At 47.0% G+C, this 24776-nt stretch overlaps 1 long non-coding RNA gene across 1 annotated transcript; it reads left to right on the top strand.

Annotated features, from left to right (window-relative positions):
* The first annotated feature begins 9280 nt into the window (after positions 1-9280).
* On the top strand, positions 9281-24486 carry LOC114234387 (uncharacterized). The gene is made up of 3 exons (XR_008554865.1): positions 9281-9304; positions 23938-24137; positions 24296-24486. It is a non-coding gene; the product is annotated as an uncharacterized LOC114234387 (long non-coding RNA).
* Positions 24487-24776: the final 290 nt, after the last annotated feature.

Genomic DNA, 24776 nt, shown 5'->3' on the forward strand with positions numbered 1-24776 from the left:
CCTGGACCCTGGATGAATTCAGAACCAGAACACAAAAGGGAGAGAACAGGAGAAGCCCGCAAGTGAAAGGGCGAGCGTGCCTCGCGCACACCCTTAAGCCCAAGAGGAGGTGGGGGGGGGGCCCGGAGAGCGCGGGGCGGGGGCGGCTGCTGCCTGCGGCGCCCCTTTACTCGCGCTGAGCTCCCGCCCCTGGGAAGCAGCGGAATCCGCGCCAGCCAATCAGCGAGCCGCGCCGCGGGCTCATTAGCATGCGCTGCGCTGGCGTGCACCTGCCGCCAGGGGGCGGTGTGTGGCTCTGCCGGAACCCAGCAGAGCCTCAGGTGAGACCTGAGTGGGAGGATCTGTCACGAGATCCTTTCAACTCTGGGACAGATCCGCCCACTCGGAACGGAGTTCTGTGCAGAAGTGAGACAAGGCAACCTCACTAATGAGCGCGGTGGAAAGCACAGCTCCTCTCCCAGCTCTGCCATGGCCAGCTGGGCAACCTTGGGCAGGTTCCTTCAAGTCTCTAGGTCTCCATTACCTTCTCTGAAAAGTGAAAAAAGGGAGATCATATCCAACGGAATGATTGGGTATATCATCGAATGGGGAAATGTTGTAATACAGTGCTTGGCCCTCAACGAATGTTTAAAAGTGTTTCGGGGGCAAAATGATCAGTGGGATTGGCGAGATGTTGGTTAATAAAAGAAAGGAAGTGAAGAAGAAAGGAGTTCATTGTAGTCCCTACTGCTGGGCCAGCTGCCTGGTCTAAGCAAGTTCTATTTCACTACTCCGGTCCTTAGTGTTTTCATAGCTAGAAAATGAATGGGTGACCCTCCTACGCAACCATCAGAACCCTTCGTGGCTTGTCATACAAAGCACCTTTTCTGTTGTGTACAAGTTGGATGGCTATTGATTGTAGCTGACGAAATGTTTAAGTTGGAAAAGAACAACAAGGGATTTGCCTCAGGAAGGCACAGTCAACCATGTCCCTGGTGCAGTGGTTCTTATCTGTATTTTTGGAGGCACATCCCTGTAAGAATCTGGTGGAAGCTAGGAACACTCTCTCAGGAAACATGGCTGTGTGTGCCTCTTTACACATCCGCACACGTATTTTGAGTCTTTGTTTCTCGTAACCAAAAGGGTCAAACATGTAGTGTGATGTTAAAAGTTAATGACTATGTCTCGGGGGAAAAAATAATTTATTTAATTCACCTATTCATTTAAACGATGAATGTGTTGTATGTCAGGCATTGTGCTAGAGTCAGGAATTCAAAGCAGCATATGACCCAATTCCTCAAGGAGCTCACATGTTAATGGGGAGAATTATAAACAGAACCTATCTATAATGGTGATGCAGTCAATGCAGTGCTGGAATTTGTTGCAGAGCACCTTACCCAGCCAGAGTGGAAGAGAAGACCAAGAAGACTTCCTGGAGGAGGAGTCTTAAAGGAAGCTGGGAGTTAACCAGTGAAAAGGGATAAGTGCAGGTACATCGCAGAGAACAGCACAGAATGGGCGCGAAGGCAAGATCAGCATGCCTTGAGGGTGGTTACAAGAAATTCATTGGACACAACATCCTATGAGGTTGGGGAGATGGAGATAGGGATCAGACAGTGGTTGGCTTTGATGGGGTTGAGGGGTGGAGAGTTTGGGTCAGGGATTACATGGACAGGGGCATAGGGAACTGTCTGAAGTGACAAACGTTGTATATCTTGGTAGGAGGGGTGGTTACAGAGGTAAGTTTGTCAAAACTCATCTGTCTTCTTAAAACTGGGCGCATAACATTGCATGTAAACTACACCTTGAGGAAAGGATCGACCCAAAAAGCAAATATTATCTTGCAACATGACAGAGGGACATAGCGCTAAAATGAAATCCTCCTGTGACTCCGTCAGGTAAATGGACCCCCCATCATCATCACCATCGCCACTCTAGTCATCAGTGTCCTCCTCCTCAGTAGAAGGGCGTGACTCGGGGCCTGCATTGGGGTCAGGCTGCCCTGGACGCTGTACAGTGTGACCAACATGGACCTTGTCCCTGTAGGATAAATATCATCCAGGCACAACTGTGTGGCCATCCACCCAGGTCTAAAGTCACCTCCCCAGGAAAATGTCTCAGCATGCCCGGTCAGCTCAGCAATTTACTTCAGTTCACTGTGCTGAGTGCTGAGGAGATAAGGCCTGAAAAGACTCAGGAGGATAAATACGCCAACTCTCCCTCTCCTCCTGCTGCCTCCCATTGTTCAGTCCAGACCGGAAGCCGGAGGCAATGCAGCCTGGGTGATGCAGTCTGTTAGGGTCAGCCTCCTGGGACAGAGAGCAGGGCAGAGGAGGGCCAGGGATCCCGGTGGAGGGGCCTCGGGGCGAGGCAAACCCTGCCGAAGCAGCAGAGTGGCTAAATGTCTGTGACCGTGTGGACTCCCAGAGGAGGGTCCTCAGGGTTGATCCTGTGTCCCCAGCTCAGTAACAGCACCTCCTGCCCCTGGACAGACATCTCCCCGACTCGGAAAGAAATCATGTTGAATTCATCTGTCTCCCGGAACCACTGCCCCGACTCCACCCCCACTCCCGTTTGCATTTCACATAATTCTATCTCGTTTGAATGTGTTACACTTGTGTATTACATTTGCAGTTCTAAAGAAATCATACAGAGAAAAACAACACCTTAGATGCATGCACGTTTCTTCCTAACTCCTGCTAGGGAGGCAAGAGCTCGGGAAAACAGATTCCAGCAGGAAAACCAGAGGCCCTGTTGGCTACCCAGCGAGCATGCAGGGCCCACGGGACAGAATCCCTCTGCGGCCCGCTGGTCAGCGCCAGGTCAGCAGCAACGCAAGGAGGGGCGGAGCACAGCCACCCGTGACCCTGTACTTTCACCTTCTGCACAAAGAAGCTATTTTAGGCCTCTGGAAGCTGGCCACGCTTGGTGTGATGGGGGGCGGGGGGAAGAGGAGGAGGAGGAGGAGGAGGAGGAGGAGGAAGAGAAGGAGGAGAAGAAGGAGGAGGAGGAGGAGGAGAAAAGAATGAGAAGAAGAGTTGGAGCTTTTCTGGAATGTTTCCTGCCTCTCTCTTTCTCATGCAGGAATTGTTCAAAAACTATTTCGGTCCATGGTGGCCACCAACTACATCACAAAGTACAGTCCTGTAAACACCTCGTCCCTATCTCTTTTATCCTCAATGGAAGTCTTTGGACCCATCCGAGATGACCTTTCTCACAAGCATTGCCAGGCGTAAACACAGGTAAACAGAGCAAAGTCACACCTCGCTCTGCCCCCACCTCCTCCCAGCTGCTCAGGTTCTCTTCTGTCTCCCTGTGCCTGCTATTGCCTTGAGAAGGATGTTCTTTAAAACTCACCGAGGATATGTTTTTATTGATCTTTAGAGAGAGAGGAAAGGCCAGAGCCATCATTACTGCATGTGACCGGGGATCAAATCCACAGTCGAGGTATGTGCCCTGACCGAGAATTGAACCCGCAATCTTTTGATGTACTGGGCGACGCTCCAGCCAGCGGAGCCGCCCGGCCAGGGCTTGGTAAGAGTGTTCTTATTTTTCAGTATAGAGACTTTCGAACAGTGGAGTTTTTGTAAATGACATTATGGGAAAAGGTTTCTTCACGACTTGGAAAGGCTGGGATAAGGGGAAGTGTGAAAGCCTCAAGGCACAAGATGTGTGTTCTCGTCCCTGCTCCGCCTCTGACTGGAGGTGTGACTTTTTAAACAGCTCTGCTGAGGTGTAACTAACATCCGCTCCGCTGTGCGTGCTTCGTGTGTACAGTTCGGTAAGTTCATGTATGTGTACACCCGTGAAACTACACCCAGGATCTAGACAGGGAGTGTAGCCATGCCCCGCCAAGAGCCTCCTGTGCCTTTGTGACCCCTCCCCCTGCTGGCCCCAGACGGCCACTGACCTGCTTTCTGTCACTATGAATGAGTTCGCGGGTGACTTTGGTCAAGTTGCCTAATCTCTGATTCTCTAGTTTCCTACCACTAATAAGAAAGCATTAGCCCTAACCGGTTTGGCTCAGTGGATAGAGCGTCGGCCTGCAGACTGAAGGGTCCCAGGTTCGATCCCGGTCAAGGGCATGTACCTTGGTTGCGGGCACATCCCCAGTAGGGGGTGTGCAGGAGGCAGCTGATCAATGTTTCTCTCTCATCGATGTTCCTAGCTCTCTATCCCTCTCCCTTCCTCTCTGTAAAAAAATCAATAAAATATATATTTTTAAAAGTATCAGATTTGATGAATTCAAAAGTCTCCTCCCATTTTACAAATCGTATGACTTTTGTATTCTAAGCAGAATGAAAAGCTCAAGTCAGCCAAAGGCTGGCAAAGTGGGGCTCAGCGCTCCTGACAAAGAGAGGCTCCTCTGGACTTGGGCCCCACCCCCCACCCCCAAACACACACACGGGATTCCGGGTGACAGACATTCAAAAGAGCGTGGCTCAGCGGTGAAGCGTCAACCCAGGAACCAAGAGGTCGGGGTTTGATTCCCTGTCAGGGCACGTGCCCAGGTTGCGGGCCGATCCCCAGTAGGGGCCATGCAAGAGGCAGCGGATGGATGATGTTCCTCTCTCTGTTTGCTCCCTTCCTCTCTCTCTAAAAATCAGTAAAAAAAAAAACAAAAACAAAAACAAAAAACAAAAACATTTTAAAAAAAGAAAACAAAAGAGCTGAACGTTTCCATTGACGTTCCCCAACCAGTCCTGCCACAGTTGATCAGAGGGGGTGGGGGAGGGGCAAGCAGACCCCACTTTGGGAGAAACCCACCCCCTCCCCCCAGGGAAATGTACTACTTGGTGCACCCCTCCTGTGCACCCAGAGGCTTGCTGAAGTCTCTTCTTTTGTCTCATATGCTCGAAGGCGGGTGAAACCGAGCGCACTCCAGCTGAGGGCCCTGTACCAACGCCTAGATGCTCCCGCTGCCTCTGGGGGTGGCTCAGGCACCCCAGCCCAGGTGCCCGGCCCCTCCTCCCGCTTCCAGAGCCATCACTGCATTTTCGAGGAGCCCAGAGGGCAGCAGAGAGCACGTGTCTGTCTTAAGGCTCCCAAAGCAAGGGGTTTTCCAAAGCTCTGGCCCTTCTGCCGTTTCCTTTTCTTTTCCCGGGAACGGCAGCGTCTGGAAGGGAACCGGAAGGTGACCGCTACAGGAGATGCAAAGAAAATAAAAACATTAGCCCCTGCAAGAATTGTTTCACACATCCCTAACTTCCACTCTACTTAGATGCTGTATATGAAGATCTGCTCTGCCCACACTCATTTCTCTTTGCTCCATGTGCGGATCTAATATTGCTTTCTCTCTCTTCTCTATCTCTTCTCTGGATGTATGGATAGATAGATAGATGATAGATAGATAGATAGATAGATAGATAGATAGATAGATAGATGATAGATAGATAGATAGATAGATAGATAGATAGATAGATAGATGTATGTCTGGTTATACCCCCTGAACCTTGGAAAAGGTAGTTCTGCCCGTTCCTTGCTCTCTTTATCTTCGGTAGACATCCCTTCTGAGTTCAAAATTCAAGCCACTTTACAGACCCCAAATTTAGTGTTGTGTAAAAAGTCCACACCTTTAGGGTAGGAAGGAATAGGGAGTGACTGCTAATGAGCGTGGAATTTCTTCTTGGAGTAAGGAAATGTTCTGAAATTAGATAGTGGTTGTGGTGCTCAACCTTGTGAATATACTAAAACCACTGAATTGTACACCATAAAAGGGTGAGCATTATGATATGTGAATTATAGCTCGAGTTTTCTAAGTGCAAATTCAGGGATTTAATATTCCCAAGATATTGCTATTGTAACCGCCCCCCTCCTTTTCTGCAAAATCTTCAGTGGCTCCCAGCCTCTCTAAGGCAATGGGCATTGGTCCTGCCAACCCCCCGCCAGGGAAGAGATGGCTTCTAAGGCAGAAAAAGGAAGCAGTCGGTCAGAAAGTCCCCTTCCGTACCGTCTGTTGCTGGAACTCACCTGCCCACTGTATGAGAGCAAGTCCAGGACCAGGAGGAAATGGAGCTGTAATCCCCAGGAATCCAGCCATGTTTGGGCAGGGAAATTGTTCTAGCTTCCTGTGGTTCTTTCTCCTCTTGTTTATCCTCTAGGACCTATTACACGTTCATTCATTGTTCCAACTTTCTCTGCTCTGCGTTAGGAAGTAGTGAGTTTTGTTCAACAAGCCTTGACTGAGCGCCATTTCTGGGGTGGGAACTATATTAGGCACCCATGGTGTAACGGTAAATAAGGCCTGGTCCTACCTTCAGGGGTGTTCGCAACTGGTCTCGGCCTATTAATAACCCACCTTGTAGCTGAACCAGCCTTTGGTTCTTATTATGATCGCAAGATGCCCTTCAGCAATAACCACCAGGAAACTGAAAAGATACAGGTTTATTGCTTGCAGGAAATTACACAGTGCACTGAGCTACACAGCAAAGTTTACAACAAGTGGGGGCAGGGGAGGGAGAAGGAGAGAGAAAGAGAGAGAGAAAGGGCCTGGGGTTTTTTTTTTATTGGGGTCGACAGTGAGGGGCTGAGGGTTTCTCCTGGCTCACTCTTTATTGGTGAATTTATTTATTTTTAATGGATTTGTTGTTGTTGACAGTATTACAAATGTCCCCCATTTCCCTCCTACCACCCAGCCCCCACCCCACCCCAGGCCTTCCACCCCACTGTTGTCTGTGTCCATGGGCTAGGCATATACAGTGTTCTTTGGTTAATCTTTTCCCATCCCCCCACCCCTCCCCCCTTCCCCTCTGAGATCTGTCAGTCTGTTCCATGCGTCCATGCCTCTGGACCTATTTGTTCATCCGTTTATTTTGATCTTTAGTGACTTTAAAACACAAGAGCCGGAATTTAAAGCACAGGAAGAGAAAAGCAAACAAGCAGCCAATTGGTCAGCGATTGAAATCAGCCAAGACCTTCCGAACAAAGGAGCCTCAGTGTGGAGGCGGCCTGGCTCCCCATCCAGGGTCACGTGGCCAGCAAAGTGTTTACTGGGACAGCTGTCTTTGAAGTGGACTCCTTGGCAATCAAAGCTTAAGTCGGGCAGTTGCTTTATAAAAAGAAGTGGCGGGGGGGGGGGGGGGGGGGGGAGGCAGGGCTTACACTACAAGGGCATCCCCAGTAGGGAAGAAAAATATAAAATATCATTCTGGGAGTAATGCAAGGCGATGATACTGGAGTATGTAGAAGGAAAAAAAAAAAAAGTGAAGAAAGGAAAGGTGGTAAGAGCCTGCTCACAGTCATGGAAGCAGGAAATGATGATAATACACACATACCAGGAGGTATTAGGATACCTGCTCCCTTCATTTAGTTCTCACTACAACCCATGAGGAAGATGTCTATTATTAATATACCCATTCAACAAATGAGTAAATTGAGACTCGGAGCAGATAAGTAGCAAGTGGAAGTTCATTCACTTAGGATACAGCAGGGCCAGGACTGGGACAAGGCAGCCTTGGACCTCATACCTTACCTCCAAGCCATACCGGGATATATATATATCTATATATATAGATATATATATATATATATCCCGATATATATATATATATATCCTCACCTAAGGATATTTTCCATTGCTTTTATTTATTTTTTGTTTTTTTAATGTATTTTTATTCATTTCAGAGAGGAAGGGAGAGGGAATGAGAAATAGAAACATCAATGATGAGAGCGAATCATTGATCAGCTGCCTCCTGCATGCCCCCTGCTCCCACCCCCAGGATCCAGCCTGTAACCCAGGTATGTGCCCTGACGGGGAATGGAACCCTGACCTCCTGGTTCATAGGTCCATGTTCAACCACTGAGCCATGCCCAGCTGGGCATCCACTGCTTTTAGATAGAGTGGAAGGGAGGTTGGTGGAGAGAGAGAGGGAGAGATACATTGATGTGAGAGAGACACATCCACTGGTTGCTTCCCCTACTGGGATGGGGATCGAGCCTGCAACTGAGATATGTGCCCTTTACAGAGAATCAAACCCAAGACCTTTGGTGCTGGGGCCAACTCTCTAACCACTGAAAAAACTGGCCAGGGCCATGCTGAAATGTTCTGATGGGGCCAGGCCTGAGTTGAGTACTCACCTCCAAAGTTAATTGAGAGCTAGCTGGCTTCCTACAAAAAAAAAAATCAGGGTTAAAATCAGAAAAACAAAAAAAGAAAACTGAAAGTTGGACAAGCAAAATCAACAGTTGTCCATTGTAGAATCACTTCAGAAATGGAGCTGTCCTTTCTTTTGGATTATTTGCTTGGGATCAATTTTCCACAGATGGTCTAATGGGTCAGAGCCCAAACATATTCAATGGTTTTTGAAATAATGTCCAGTCGTTTTTCAACGGGATTTCATATTTACATTGTTTGACCAGAATGAACTAATTTTGCCACACCCTTATTTGTGATGGAGGCTATTACGTTTTTTAAACCTAGACAATTCTAATTTTACTAGGTTCTGTATTTATATTTGCATAATTTTCTTTCTCTTTTTAGAGTAGAAAATTCAAATAAGAGAGTATTTAAAAGTTGGTTAACATGAACCTGGGAATCAACAGATAAGCCACTTAGGGCAGTGGTCAGCAAACTGCGGCTGGCGAGCCACATGCGGCTCTTTGGCCCCTTGAGTGTGGATCTCCCACAAAATACCACAGCCTGGGTGAGTCTATTTTGAAGAAGTGGCGTTAGAAGAAGTTTTAAGTTTAAAAAATTTGGCTCTCAAAAGAAATTCCAATCGTTGTACTGTTGATATTTGGCTCTGTTGACTAATGAGTTTGCCGACCACTGACTTAGGGCCTTGGGGGTGGGGGGAGGACAGGTGTGCCCATTCATCACTGCAGAGTTGTGTCTGAAGACACAAGAGCAGCAGGGCCGGCCCCAGCCTGGAGTTCAAGTTCAAAACGTACTTCAAATGCAAAACTTTTTTAAAAACGGAGAGTCACTTTAGCAGTGTTATTGCATGAAAGGTAGACCTCATGTCAATAAAAAAAGAATGCGTGTGCGCAAGCCAAAAACTGCTGAGGAGTTTTGGGGTGCCCTGTCGCGTTCCTGCACCTTCGTTTTTTAAAATCTCCATAGGAGCAATTTCCGACTCTGCCAGGAGCGCTGCCGGGTGCGCTCGGGTACGGAAGCGTGGGAAAGCGTCCGGAAGACAGGTGCCCGCGCTCTACCCGCAGGCCCAGCGCCCCTCCCACCAGCCACCGCGCCACGCCAGGTCTAGAGCATAGAGGTGCGGATCCCTCCACACGCCTAGAGAGGAAACGCAGGCTCCCTGGGGGCGGACTTCCGGCGGCGGCCCACTTCCGGCTCCGCCCCGCCCGCCCCAGCCCCCTGAGTACACAGGTATCCAGCCCGAGGCGTCTGGCTTGCTTCTTTCTGCGAACCTGCTCCGGGTCCGGGGTGGGGGTGGGGAGGAGAAAGGGGCGTGCGACGAGGGCGTGGACCCCAAAAGTCGAGCTTGGAGCCCTGGGAGGCGCTTGCTCCGCGGACCCACGTGCGGCGGATTTGAGGGGCGGGAAGGGAGGCGTCATGGAGCTGCCACTTTGAGGCCGAAGTGATGCCTCGGGGTTGGCCCCGCGAATACCCAGCGCCGCGGACTTATTTCTTAGAACTACTCGAGGCCATCTGGCTCGTAGAAAATAATGGTGATGCTCCAATATAAAAATAGGTGATTTTAGGGCCTGTTTCGAGTATCTGAGAGTACGACCCACTCGCCCACTTTTAAAAATCAGGTAACTAAAAAATGCATCTTAGTATTGAATTGTGGCCAGATAGAGGGGAGAGAGGAGTTAAGTGAAACGATGAGGAACTGTGGCCCTGGAAGAATAGGGTACAAGGGCAACACGCACAGTGCCATTTGGAAGGATGGAGGTACTGGGGTGCAGGGGGTCGGAATGCCCCCCCCTCGGGGGGCGGGGGTGTTAGAATCAAGTTCTCTTACCAAGGAGAAATGGGACTCGCCGTTTTAGATTATTTGCAGAATACTGGTTTGGGTTCTTTTCCAGGGTAGCCACTGGCCCTAGGCGCTAACTGCCTGAACTTTTTGAACTGGAGTTTCCTCAACATTGAAATGAGGATACCCGCCCTGGTCGGTTTGGCTTAGTGAATATAGCCTCGGCCTGCAGACTGAAGGGTCCGGGGTTCCATTCCTGGTCAGGGCACATGCCTGGGTTGTGGGCTCAATCCCCAGTGTGGAGCGTGCAGGAGGCAGCTGATAATGATTCTCTTGAATCATTGATGTTTCTAGCTCTCCCTCCCTTCCTCTCTGAAATCAATCCTATATAATAAAAGCTTAATATACAAAGATGGACCAGTCACTATGATGTTCACTGACCACCAGGGGGCAGACGCTCAATGCAGGACCTGCCCCAGCCCACAGGCCCCACCAGTTGTTCCACAGAGGGAGGCAATTGGCTGATGCAGTGGGTGGTGGTAGGGCTGGGAAGTGGGTGGCGCCGGGCCAGCCAAGGCCGGTGCCAGCGGGCGCCCCCTGATCACCCCACAGATCGGCCCTGATCACAGGCCAGGCCCAGGGACCCTACCCATTCACAAATTTTGTGTACTGGGCCTCTAGTAAATATATACACTGAGTGGCCCCATTATTATGATCTCTGAACGCATAATCTGGCCACTCAGTGTATATTCTATATAGTAAAAGGCTAATATGCAGATTGTTCCCTGGACCAGGAGTTTGACCAGCAGGCAGACCGACCAACCCCCATGTCCCCTCCCCCTGGCCTGGTTGGCTGGAGCCAATTCATGCACCGGGCCTCTAACACACACACACACACACACACACACACACACACACACGCACTCTGAGTGGCCAGATTATTATGCGTTCAGAGATCATCATAATCTGGCAACTCAGTGTATGTTGAAAAGAGAAGAAATGAGGATGCCTGCCATCCTGTCCTGTGTGTGGTTGTGCAGTGGTATATGTCCGTTTACGAATCGAATTTACTTTCTCGGACACTATTTTAAAGATTGTGTTGGAGGAATAGTTCATTTAAAGAGGCTTTTACCATAATGTGTTCCTGAAGGGGAACTAAAAGATGAACAAAGGAGTTTGGGATTTGAACTACGGTCTCTGAGCACAGTGAATAATAGATTATGAATTTGTTCTGAGAAGCCCTGCAGTAATGGAACTCTTCTAACTTTGATTAGCCTGGTGTTTCTCAAGTGTTGTGACTGGAGAAACTTGAGTAGCACCCTATTAATATCTCTCCAAGTGGTTTTTCCCAGGGCATATTTTGGGAAATGCTGACATAAAGAAATCACTTACCTGGGGGGGCTCAGATCTGCTCAAAAGGCACTCTCACTTCTCAAAAGACACTTCAGAACTACTCTTTAAAAGTCATCTGACTGGATTTCACCAAGGGTAGTTTCCATTTTACAAACATTGCAGAAAACGGTCTGTAATTAATGAAGTACTACAAGCCCCGTCATGGCTGGAAAAGGAAGTGAGCCCTTCCGGTTCCTCCTACATGCATCATGCACAGTGTGTAATGTCTCAATCTCATTGAGCAAATATCACCAACATGTAATTACTGACACAATGGAGGCGATTATTTGGAAAAAATATATATATGTAAATTGTTCCAAGTGGTAATTGTACAATTCAGGGTTTCTTAAACAGATTTCTTAGGAAATTTGTTCATGGGTTCCTAGAAGAGCCCAATTTAGTAAAATACAATTAGCATTTTCTCCTATAAAGAGAATGTAATTTAAAACCATTTAAGTGTGCTCAGCTGGCATGTCTCAGTGGTTGAGCGTCAACCTATGAACCAGGAGGTTGCGTTTCAATTCCTGGTCAGGGCATACCTGGGTTATGGGCTCGGTCCCCAGTGTGGGGGGTGCAGGAGGCAGCTGATCAATGATTCTCTCTCATCATTGATGTTTCTATCTCTCCCTTTCCCTTCCTCCCTGAAATGAAATATATATATATATATATTATTTATTAATATATATTATTTTTAAAGAAACATTTAAGTGTGTTGTATGTATACATTAAGTGACATTGATGGGAAACTTGCCCTAACAGTTTAGAATAAAATTAGTACAAGCATCATCTTGAACTTCATTCAAAATCGAAGTAACAACAAAAGCTCTTAATGAGGTAGTTTCACATGTTTGACACAAGTGTCTGTCAAGGAGAGCTTTGAAGTGACTTCCTAGTACGTTAGAAACTTGCAGTTTCAAGCAAGACCTGCCTAAGGATGACAGTAACGATACATTGGAGTGTCCTTGCTCCAGTGCCTGGTCTTCCATTCTGTAGGGCCAGAGACCTAATTCCATTAGCTCACAGAGATAAGCAGGCTTCAGAGGGTACACTGAGTTTGCTGACCAAACTCAAAAGGGACTAAAATGTGAGCTCATTCCTTTCTAGTGAGAAATATGAAATATAAAAATATAATTACCAGTGTTGGGTAATTTTATTTGCCAACAGTGTGTTCCTTCTTGAAGGAAAATTATATGGAATCCAGATTCGTATACTACAGTATGGAATCAAAGCGATGGAAATGATATCCAGGTTTAATGGCATCAGGTGTCTTCACTCCATAGATACACCTGTCAGGTTGGCCAGATACTCATTTTCACGGGTGAAAAGTACTCTCTTCCGTGGTGCTAGGGGCAAAATAAGTCATTTTGCCTTCATCCCTTTCAGAGATGCTCCCCCGCCCCCCCCTTTTTTTTTTTAATTTTCTTTTTAGCGATAGTGGAAGGGAGTGAGGAGAGAGACAGAAACATCAATGTGAGAGAGGGACATCGATTGGTTGCCTCCTCTATGCACCCTAACCAAGGCAGGGGATCAAGCCTGCAGCCCTGGTAGGTGCCCTTGACCGGAATCAAACCTGGGGCCCTTCTGTCCAAGGGCTGACACTCTATCCACTGAGCCAAATCCTCATATTCTTTCTCAAGCTAGACTGCAATGCTTGAGACTTGGTTTAAGCTTTTTAGTTTACAGTCCCTATCCAGGTCTACCTCCCTAAAGTTTCACCCAAGTCACCCAGTTTGGATTTGGGGTCTTCACAAAATCTCTTGGGTCCTTTCTCTTGATGACTGATTTCATTCTGTATATTTCATTCTGTATAAGTTTAAGTGTCTATTGCCCCCCCCCCCCCCCCCCCCCCGTTGGTTCGAAACCTTAGAAGCTTCCTGGGTGAAATCTGAAAGTGGCCCCATACACACGAAGGCAAGGAGAGAGGGAAGAAAAAGGCAGTCCACTCCAGATTGCAGGCGGTGTTACCAAACTAAAGGGTTTGCTTGCCTGCATGCATCCAAGCCCACTTAAACACCAAAGGAGTTTGTAGCCAGGAAAATAAAGGTTTGTTTTATTATTATTAATTCTTTTCAATCCTCACCTGAGGATATTTTTTCCATTGCTTTTTAGAGAGAATGGAAGGGAGAGGGGAAAGAGAGAAAAACATCGACGTGAGAGAGACACATCAATTGGTTGCCTCCTGCACGAGTCCTGACCGGGGGCCAGAGATCAAACCAGCAGCCCACGTATGTGCCCTTGAGTGAGAATCAACCCTCGACCCTTCGGTGCTGACTCTAACCCCTTGCAACACCAGCCAGGGCAAAGGTTTGTTTTTAAGGAAGTGGCACCACACCCAGAGTCACAGGTGAGCTCGTGCTCAAAGACCTGGCTCTCTGATGGCTTCCACGGGGTGGGTTACATTAATCATGGTGACTAAGGGAGTTGGGGTCATGATCTCTACTGATTGTGTTGGTGCCAAGGTAGGGGACAGGTGACCATTGCTTTCCTGATATCACTTCAGCTAGTTTCACAAGGATGGAGTCGGTGGATCGGTTCACTTTTCTGAGTCTGGAGCCGAAACACAGCTGAGGCCTAGATGTTATCTTTTAGTTTGACTAAAACTGTCTCTGTGGTCAGTAGGCCTGAGGCTTTGTTCCTGGCGTTGCTTAATGCTGACCGGGGCCTCATTATCCTGAGGGCTTAAAGATTAAGGGAGTGGACGTGCAAGGGAGGTAAGGTAAGCCAGGGTGCTGGACTAGGCCAGTTTGTTTCATTTTTAAACTAATTTTATTTATCTTAATTTTTATTGAATTTATTGGGGTGACATCTATAATAATAGAAGGGTAATATGCTAATTAGACTGAACAGCCGAATGACCTTCTGGACGACCTTCCGGACAAAGCCAGGGCTATGAGGGCCGAGCCCCTTGCACGAGTTTTGTGCATCAGGCCTCTAGTTAGTTAATAAAATTATATAGGTCTCAAGTGTCCAATTCTATAATCATCTGTATATTGCATTGTGTTCACAACCCAAAGTCAAATCTCCTTTCATCACCACTTATCCTCCTTTTACCCTCTTCTTCCTTCCCTACCCCCTTTTCCTCTGGTAATGACCATACTATTGTCTGTATGTATGAGGGTTATTTTATTTTATTAATCCCTCCACCCTTTTCTCCCAACACCCCTTCTTCTGACTACTGTCAGTCTGTTTTCTGTATCTGTGAATCTATTTCTATTTTGTTTTTGTTTTGTTCACTAGATTCCACATATAAGTGAATCCTACAGTATTTGTCTTTCTCTGACTGGCTTATTTCACTTAGCATAATACTCTTCAGGTCTATCCATACTGTTGCCTAGGTAATATTTTATTCTTTTTTATGGCTGAGTAGTATTCCATTGTGTAAATGTACCACAGATTTTTTTATACACTCATCTACTCTATGGCTGCTTCTAGATCTTAGCTATACTATATAATAAAAGGCTAATATGCAAATTGTCCCCTCGACTGGGAGTTCAACTAGCAGTTCAACCAGGGGTTGGGGGATCGGGGCGGGCCGGCTGGACCCCACCGGGCTTCTAGTTGTAAATAATGCTGCAATGAACATAGGGGTGCATATATTCTTTTGAATTGGTGTTTCAGGTTTCTTTGGATATATTCTCAAAGTGGAATTGCTGGGTCATAAGGCAGTTATATTTTTAATTTTTTAAAGTAACTGCATACTGCTTTCCACAGTGGCTGCACCAGTCTGCATTCCCACCAACAGTGAACAAGGGTTCCCTTTCTCCACATCCTGAACAACACTTATTATTTGTTGATTTATTGATGGTAGCCATTCTGACAGATGTGAGATGATATCTCACTGTGGTTTTAATTTTCATTTCTCTGGTGAGTAGTGACCTTGAACATCTTTTCATATGTCTATTGGCCATCTGTATGTCCTCTTTGGAGCAAAGTGTTTATTCAGGTTCTTTGCCCCCTTTTTAATTTGGTTGTTTGTGTTTTTAGTGTTGAGCTATATAATTCTTTTTTTCTTTCTTTTTCTAAAATATATTTTTATTGATTTCAGAGAGGAAGGGAGAGGAAGAAATAGAAACATCAATGATGAGAGAGAATCATTGATCAGCTGTCTCCTGCATGCTCCACACGGGATCGAGCCCAAAACCTGGGCATGTGCCCTAACCTGGAATCGAACTGTGGCCTCCTAGTTCATAGGTCAATGCTCAACCACTGAGCAATTCAGGCTGGGTAAGCTGTATAATTTATAAATTTTAACATTAACCCCATACCAGATATATGTTCTCCCATTCATTGGGTTGTCTTTCATTTTATTAATGTTTCCTTTTGTGCAAAAACTTTTTAGTTCGATGTAGTCCCATTTGTTTATTTTTTTTTCTTTTGTTTCCCTTGCTCTAGGAGATATATCAAAAAAAAATATTGCTATGAGAAATGTCCAAGATTTTACTGCCTATGTTTTCTTCTGTGATTTTTATGGTTTGTTACATTTAAGTCTTACATTTAAGTCTTTAATCCATTTTGAGTTTATTCTTGTGTCTGTATGGTAGAAGAAGGTGGTCTCAGTTCATTTTTCTGTGCATATCTATCCAGTTTTCTGAACACCATTTATTGAATAGACTGTCTTTACCCCATTGTATGTTCTTGCCTGGATGAGGCTAGTTTGAATCAAAAATGGGGAAAGGAGAAAAGGTCATATTAAAGAAATGAAGTTTTTGCATGGTTGCAGTGGCAGGGTTAATAAGCCAAGGAACTGAGACTTATCTTGGGCCTCTGCCCAGTGTGACACCAAATAGACAGGCCCATCAGCCACATTGCCGCTGCCTCTGATGTCTGTTGCAAGGCCTGGTGGCTGGCACTCCACCGGGGAGGGGTTCTGGGCTTGTTTAAGATGTGGTGGAAAGAGATGGAGCATCCACAGTCCAGGAGCTTTGCCCGAGGGAGCCAGCTGATGACACAGTGGAGCCAAGAGCATGACTAGGTAGCCTGCCACATGTGACCTGCAGCATCCACAGGCTCTGTTCCAGTTCCTGCCTGTCATCTCTTATGTCCTTCCTGGCAGCCCTGACCTTTGGGGGAAGAGGGGAAGTGGAGAGAAAGATCTCCAGCTCTCAAAAATGCTTTCCTCTTCTCCTTAGGGAATGAGTTGGGCTTAGGCAAGGCCTACAAAGAGTAGGGATCTTAATGAGGCTTAGGCGGATTTTGTTTCATTTATATATTCCTCCATTTAACAAACATTTATTGAGCTCCTACTGTGTGTCAGACATTCATAGACGCTGGGATAGCAAAGACATTTAAGACAAGTGGCTTCTAGTCAAGTAGTAGGAGACAGCCACATACACCAAGCCAGCGGCAGACACCGGTGCCACGACAGACACCTGGAGGGCAGAGGAAGCGCGTAAGTGCAGGCATTTACTGTGGTGGTTTAGCTGCATCTTGAAGAATGTGAGGAGGTTCTTGAGGCAAATGGGGTGGGACATGGGGGAGGAGATAGCCAATCAATGTTTCTCTCTCATCGATGTCTCAATGTTTCTATCTCTCTCCCTCTCCCTCTCTCTAAAATCAATAAAAACATATTTTTTTAAAAAAAGAAGACAACCCAACTAGTTCTCTGGCTCACATCAGAGTAGTCTGTTGACCTTGAATCTGACTACATCAGTCACCTGCTCCAAATTCCTGAATGGCTTCCTTTGAGGAACATTGGACCACCTTTGAAAGGCATAGGAGACCTTCATGATGCACCTGTGTGCAGCACCAGCGAACAGCTTGCTTCAAAGACCAGACTGGCACACGCCTCTGCTCTGGCACACCCTCTGCCCCCGCTGCGGGGTCTTCCTTCTGCCCTTTCTCCACAGAAGCCCCAGCATCCTTCATTCTCAGCTTCGAGGTTCTCTTCCCTTACTCCTCCCGTGGACTCAATCGTGGAAGCTCCTTCCCACTGCTCGCTGTACTTTATGTTTCTCCCGTTGTAGTTAGTGAGACCAGTGTCACTGTATCACAACATTCCAGGTTGCTCCTTCTCTGTTTTCTTACCTGTAAAATGGGATCGTAATCTCTTTGTGTTGGTGGGAGGACTGATCCTGAGAAGTGGCAGCAGCGGTTTGGGAAAGTGAGCCAGAGAAAGAAAGGAGGACAACCCAGGGTGCATTCTGTGGACCCTGGAGTCCCAGGCGACAGGAGCCTCGGAGAAACGGCCCGCTCCAGAGGAGAGGAAGCTCCTCGGAACAGGCTCTTCACCCTCCCATATTCTGGCCAGGCAGGGCTGATTCTTCAAGGTCTGCGGGCAGCCTAGAAACCTAAGCAGATACTGTTGCCATTACACTACAGAGCTGTCATTTAAGAGCACAAGAGATGCCCTTCACGCTCTATGTCTCCATCATCTCCAACCTCTCAGAGTTGGGCCCCTGTGCACCTCCCAGAGCCCAGGTGACAGACCAGCTTGCCTTCTGGAGAAATGTCATCCTCGGCCTGTACCCCGGGCTTTGGTGCCGGATTTTCATCTTGGACCCTGGATGAATTCAAAACCAGAACACAAAAGGGAGAGAAAAGGAGAGGCCCGAAAGTGAAAAAGCCAGTGTGCCTCGCACGCTCTTAACTCCAAGGGGTGTTTGGGGGGGCCCGGAGGGCGCGGGCCTGGGCGCCCCTTTACTCGCCCAGTAAAGCTCAAGCCCCTGGGAAAGCCGCTGGAATCCGCGCCAGCCAATCAGCGTGCTGTGCCGCGAGCTTTTTATCATGTGCTGCGCTTGCGCTCACCTGCCACCAGGGGGCAGTGTGTAGCTCCACTGTGACCTGCAGAGCCTCAGGTGAGACCCGCGAGTGGGAGGGTCTGTTGCAGAGAGCGAGCCTTGGCCCAGACCACTGAAGCCTGGAGAAGTGAAAATAGTTCACACGGGCTTTGGATGCCTGGCTGACCTGCCACCAAGTCACTGGGTGGCCGTTAGCAAGTTACTTAAACATCTCAAGCAGGTCAGTTTCCTCATCTAACCAGAGAAAAGCAAGTGAGTGGGTGGGAAATGACTCCTGTCTGTCCGGTGGTGAGGACGGAATGAATAACCGAGTCCATTGGCAGTGGAGCGTTGGCTGTGATGACTGCTGCTCACCTGCCAGATGGGCTGGCTCTGAACGCTGGATTTGCCACTTAGCTGTTGGATCTCAGTGGAGATAAGGAAACTCTGTGGCCTTCATTTTCCCATTTGATCAGTGAGGATACTGCACCCTCTTCCTGTGTATTTTGTTTTGGGTTGTTGTTGGGGTTTTTTTGGTGGTTTTTTTTTTTTTGGGGGGGGGGTGTTGGTTTTGAGATTACTGAGCTAATGCTTGTAAAAGCACTTATAACCATGGCAGACATGTGCTGAATGTTGGAGAAACCATAATTTCTCGTATGTTTTTTGAGACTCTAAAGATCACCATGCCTAGTTGCTCTGTTATAGACATAATCTGAGTTATCTGTCATGTCATGTCTGAATAATAAGAGAACTGTTGATGTAGTAAATGGAGGTGAGAATATAGGCTCTGCATGCAAGCAGATTACTTGGAGTCAAATCTCAACTCCTACTTACTAACTAGCTATGTGTGTTAGGGCAAGTTACTTAACCTCTCTGTGCTTCTGTTTCTGTAAAGTGGGGATGATGCAATGATTGCCTACCTCATAGAGTTGTTAAGGCGAGATGGAGTAAACAAATCAGTAGATAGCAGTTGCTATTAATATTAGTATTATTAAAGATAGTGTAATAGAGCGCACAACTTGGATTGAAAATGGTCTCAACTTGACAGTTACCTCCCACTCCTTATTCTCAATTTCTTCATCTATAAAAGGAGGGATGAGCCCTGGCCAGTGTGGCTCAGTTGTTAGTGTCATCCTGTGCACCAAAAGATTGCTGGTTTGATTCCTGGTCAGGGTACATACCGAGGTTGTGGGCTCGATCCCTGGTGCAGGAGGCAGCTGATCAATGTTTCTCTCTCCCTTCGTCTCTCTCTAAAATAAATTAAAACTTTTTTAAAAAGGGGGGTGGGGAGAATGAGATGACAAGATGGGACCTCTGAGGTCTAACACTCAGGATTCTCAGGATCGGAGACATGCTTGTTTTTCATTTCTAGAGCTGGGCTACTGGCGGGTGGCAGATAAAGCAGATGTCAGAAAAGGGTGGCATTCAGCATTCAGTGAACAACTCCTCAGAGAATCTGGTGCCCACCCGGGCGGAAGAGCCCAGTTCCTGCCAAGCTACCCAGACATCTTAGCTCGGAATTAAAGCCCTGGATGGAATAGCCGTTTCAGAAACCAAACTCTGAAGTCGGGTTGACTCACAGGGAAATGACTTGGTGGAAAGCCATGACATGCAGCCTGCAGCTCCAGCTGGGCCTCTGCAGTGGCGTGTGGAAGGGGGAAGCCACGCACTGCATCCAGGTGTTCACACGCTTTGGAAACAAGTTAAGCAGAGTAATTTCAGAATTGCTTTAAATGTGTGTGTATCTGTGACCTTTCCCCATTCTCATGTTTTGTTGGTTTGGGCTTTCTCCCTTTTTTTCTTAATCAGGTTAGATCGTGATTTATCTACTAAAATGAGACAGGGTGACTGTGAGTGTGGTTACTTGAGAGCCAGATTTTATTGAATAGTTAGCACTTTCAGATCATCTAGTCCATTGGCCACTCACGCTGTTTAAATTAGTTGGCAGACGTGAGAGGGCTCTGTAAAACAGAAAAACTCCAGGTATACAGAGTGGCCACCTGGGGCTCTTTGCATCTTGTCCTCAGTAGTGCACGGTAGCCTCTTGCACTCTCCAGAGCAACTATGGATGATAAAGCCTGATCACATGTCCTGACAATGATCTCATCAAGCCTCCTCATTTCTGCCAGCGGGGTCTTCTAACGGGGGTACCGAGGCAGCGCACCTAAGAGAATGAGAGACAGACAAGGGACGCAAAGAATGGAGGCAAGACAAAGGGGTTTCTGATCAAGCCTCGAAATTTTATTTTTACAGCGTTCCTTATATGTGATTTCTAGAGGGGTGGGGGCTGACCCTTAGATAATTGGCTAAAGTCGTAAAGGGTGCTGACTATAGATAAAGGGTGTGGCTGACTATAGATAAAGGGTGTGGCGGTTGAAGGGCGGCTACAGAAGGAATGCTTTGTCCTCAGGCAAGAGGAAGGGGGCCTAGTTTCAGTAACTTACTGAAGTAAGGTCAGAGTGAATCCTTTGACCAACTCTTGGCTCCTGACACATTTCCTAGATGGGAAACATCATGGGGTGGTGGGAAGAGAATGTGACTAGGACTCAGGACACTCGGATTCTAGTTCCAGATCTATTACTGACCCATTGGGTAATGCAGGCAGGTCACATCCCCTCTCGAAGGCCCAATCCCTGACCAGTTGTTCAGCACTTCCCAAGGTTTGCAATACAGGTCGTGCTTCTCAAACTGAGGCACACACAGGAGAACTTGTGAAAACGAGGTTCTGATCCAGTAGATCCAAGTGAGGCTAATGTTCTGCATTCCCAACAGGCTCCCAGGCGATGCCCTTGCTGACCTCAATCTGAGTAGCAAAGGTCTAAAAGGAATTGTTCCACAGATTATAAATCATTAGCTATACTAATAAAAGGGTAATATGCTAATTAGACCAGGAGACCTTCTGGGAAACCTTCCGGACATCCTTCTGGACAAAGCCATGGTGGCAGGGCCAAAGCAGAGGCAGTTAGGGGCGATCAGGTTGGCAGGGTAGGGCAGTTGGGGGCGATCAGGCCAGCAGGGGGAGGCAGTTGGGGGCAAACAGACCAGCAGGGGGGGGGGGCGGAGTTGAGGGATCAGGCAGGCAGGCAGGTGAGCGGTTAGAAGCCCATGGGTCGGGCCTAAACTGGCAGTCAGACATCTCCCAAGGGGTCCCATATTGGAGAGGGTACAGGCCGGGCTGAGGGGACCCTCCCCCCATGCACGAATTTCATGCACCGGGCCACTAGTGACATTATAAATCAATATAACCCAAAAAGTGGGAGAAGGGTGATAGTGCAATACATTCAGAAATCCATATGCCTAATACATGTAAAGGGATTGCTATGCAGGGCTTCACAAAACCTCTGACACACTTCCAAGGAGAATGACTTGAGCAACTCAGAAGAAAGTATTTCCAGAAAGACAAAGGTCTTTATTTTGCAAACCAATGGCAGCAGAGGCAAAAAGGCTGCTGGTTTGCTACACCCAAGCTCAACCAGGACAAAGACACGAGGTCCTTGATTGCTTGCTAGACTTAAACCTCTTTGCAAGGAAAATATTTTCACCCACCGCTCCTTACACACACACACACACACACACACACTCATATTTTGGACCATTGGACTTAACACCTGGTAAACTGGACCAGGGACACTGGAGGACCTGCCCCAGGCCACCACTCCATAAACAGGCCAATTGTGACATGGCCTGATATAAAATGATGCCCTGGAGCAACCAGACTGCCACTCTTGGAAATAGCCACTTGAGCTGGCTAGTAGAGGTGGCCAAATCGGGGGAGGGGGGGGGCGCAGGGGGAGGGGAAAGCCCCAAGGTGGAATCAGGCCCACGATGAAGCAGAACCAGGGGTGAGCTCAAGTTATGAATGAGGGAGACAGACTCAGCAGGCAGTGGAAGCCTGGGGTAGACACAGGATGGAAGAGCAGCACAGAGCTAAGATACCCCAGGAGCTCTTGCAAACGGAACTGAAGGCCACTGGAGGCTCTTGTTAGGTCACAAAGAGCAAAAGGTATCATCTTTAGCTAGCTTCTCTGGGAGGGAATGGGCTACAGATGAGGGAATGATGGAAAGAAACACGGCCTAGTGGTATTCCATCAAGACGCCTATGGACCAGAGGGGAAAAGTGACTTTGCCCCTCCCGTCCAGGAAGCCCAAAGCAACTCAGCAGCCCATTTGTAGCAACAGCGGAACTGCATTGTCATCATATCTCCAATCTGTCCAACCTTACCCTGTTCTCACCCTGGTCTTGATGCCACATTGAATTTGTTTTTTTCCCTTTCTTCCCCATCTTGTCCAAATTCATCAAGCCATCTCCCACTCATCATTCACATATCATTTATTTAGCATATTTATATCCTGAGTCATTCCAAAAATGAGTTGTTGTGGCTTCAAAGAAAAAAGCCCAGACTATAAAACCCATGGTATATGAATTCAAATAGGAAAATGGGTTGGAGAAGAAAATTAAAAACTCTACTAGAAAATTAAAAACTCCACCTCTACTAGTCCTTGTCCTGATTTTTCATTTGTACTTTACTATTTTATATTATGCATATCCTGTATGCCTCATTGACTCAATTCTAAGTAGAGACATGGTATAAGTAAATAAATAGATCAGATGAGAACTAATTTAAGTGGAATCGAGTCTGAATGACCATATCCCCAAAAATCTTTCTTAACCATCAGTGTGGGTTAGACCATAGAGGTAGGTCTGTAGTTGCACATCACAGGATTCACCCTAAATTGCATCCTGTTAAAAATTATAATGAGCCCTGGCTGGTTTGGCTCAGTAGATAGAGCGTCAGCCTGTGGACTGAAGGGTCCCAGGTTCGATTACGGTCAAGGGCACATGCCTGGGTTGCAGGCTCAATCCCCAATAGGGGGCGTGCAGGAGGCGGCCAATTGGTGATGCTCTCTCATCATTGATGTTTCTGTCTCTCTCTCCCTCTCCCTCTCTGAAATCAATAAAATATATTTTTAAAATCATAATGATTTGGCCCTAGCTGGTTTGGCTCAGTGGATAGAGCGTCGGCCTGCGGACTAAAGGGTCCTGGATTTGATTACGGTCAAGGGCACATGCCAGGGTTTCGAGCTTGATCCCCAGTGTGGGGTGATCCATGATTCTTTCTCATCACTGATGTTTCTCTCTCTCTCAATCTCCCTTCCTCTCAGAAATCAATAAAATACATATATATTTTTAAAAATCGTAATGATTTGGATGACAACATGGATGACATGTGTTTATATTTTCAAACAAAGACACAAAATAAACGAAGAGCCAATACATTAGGAACAGCACTCGGTTCCAAAAGTTCTTGCCAGCGAGAGTCAGTGTGCTTTGATCAAGAGCTGATCAAATGCCCACAATGACTCAGCATCTCTGGGCTAAAGTGCAGTGCTAGGATTTCTAACTGTTATCAGAAGTCATTGTGGGAATGAGTCATGCGAATTCTTTGTGAACAAACTCTGATCTGAGCCAAAGCTGCTGTCAGGATTTCCAGCCTATCTCTCCACCATCTACCGTAGGAGACATTTCTTTCGAAGTTTAGTACCAAGGAAAACTCAATGTTCCCTAAAACCACCCACAAGGTGTCCCTTTCCCTGATCAAGAGAGAGTTGTTTCCTTTTCCATCTCAACCTGCAGAACACTCCGAATATATATGGCAGTAGGCTCCCTTGGAACAACTGAAATGAGTATTTGGTTTTTAATTTTCTTCTCCAACCCATTTTCCTATTTGAATTCATATAACATGGGTTTTATAGTCTGGGCTTTTTTCTTTGAAGCCACAACAACTAATTTTTGGAATGACTCAGGATATAAATATGCTAAATAAATGATATGTGAATGATGAGTGGGGAGATGGCTTGATGAATTTGGACAAGATGGGAAAGAAAGGGAAAAAAATGAGCCATCTCAACAGCCTTCAAGATAAACAGCTCTATTTACCCAAATGATTTTTTGGAACTGCGTTGTTTTATTGTAGTCCAAGAAGCCTGCTGGAGAAAGAACAGTGTGGTGAAAATATATTCAAGTTTGATAAACATCTTGCTCTTCTGACAAGACAACTGATTAGAACTCGTCTGTTCATCGAAATTGGTCAGCTCAGCTCAGAAGTAAAAGGATGTGTCTCATTCCTGCAGGCCTAGACCGCCTCTCTTTCCCCTGCACCTCCATAATTTCCAGGTGAGGTGGGTAAGTGAGGGAGGGAGGAAGGGGGGAGGAATGCGGATGGGTGCCAGGCCTTCAAGGATGTCACATAGAATGATCTGACCTAAGAAAGACCTCATAGTCACCTCCCAGTCGGTCCCCCTGTAATAAGAAATATTTTCCCTCCATTCTAGGGAGCGGAGTTCTTACAATGAGTCCAGAGCAGAAATTTCCCAGAAACACCTGATGTTTCCCAGAAACATCAAAGGCAAACATGACAATACTGTTCCATTTTCTCTACCCCCGCGCCCCCGAGATGCCACAATATGCCTCCTTTACACGGCACTCAGGTGGGTCTGCTTAATAATATTGATGTCTTTGCTTTGATAGGTCTCTTTTTTTTCTACTATAAATATACATGCTCACTACTGCAAATTTAGAAATAGAGAAAAAGCATTTGTAAAAATGTAATAATATCTAATCTGGGGACAGAAGTTGAAATAACCTGAGATGGAATGTCCGAGGGGAAGGACTGTACTGGAATTGAGGAGATTTGGACTCTGGTCCAGCCCTGCTGTAACGAGCTGGGGTGGCCTCAGGCGAGTGATTTATTCTGGATGATTTTTTTTTCACTTGTAAAAGGAAAGGTTGGGCCCGGCACACCCACGCTTACAG

Source organism: Eptesicus fuscus, chromosome 20, assembly GCF_027574615.1.
Source record: "Eptesicus fuscus isolate TK198812 chromosome 20, DD_ASM_mEF_20220401, whole genome shotgun sequence".
NCBI classification, from domain to species: domain Eukaryota; kingdom Metazoa; phylum Chordata; class Mammalia; order Chiroptera; family Vespertilionidae; genus Eptesicus; species Eptesicus fuscus.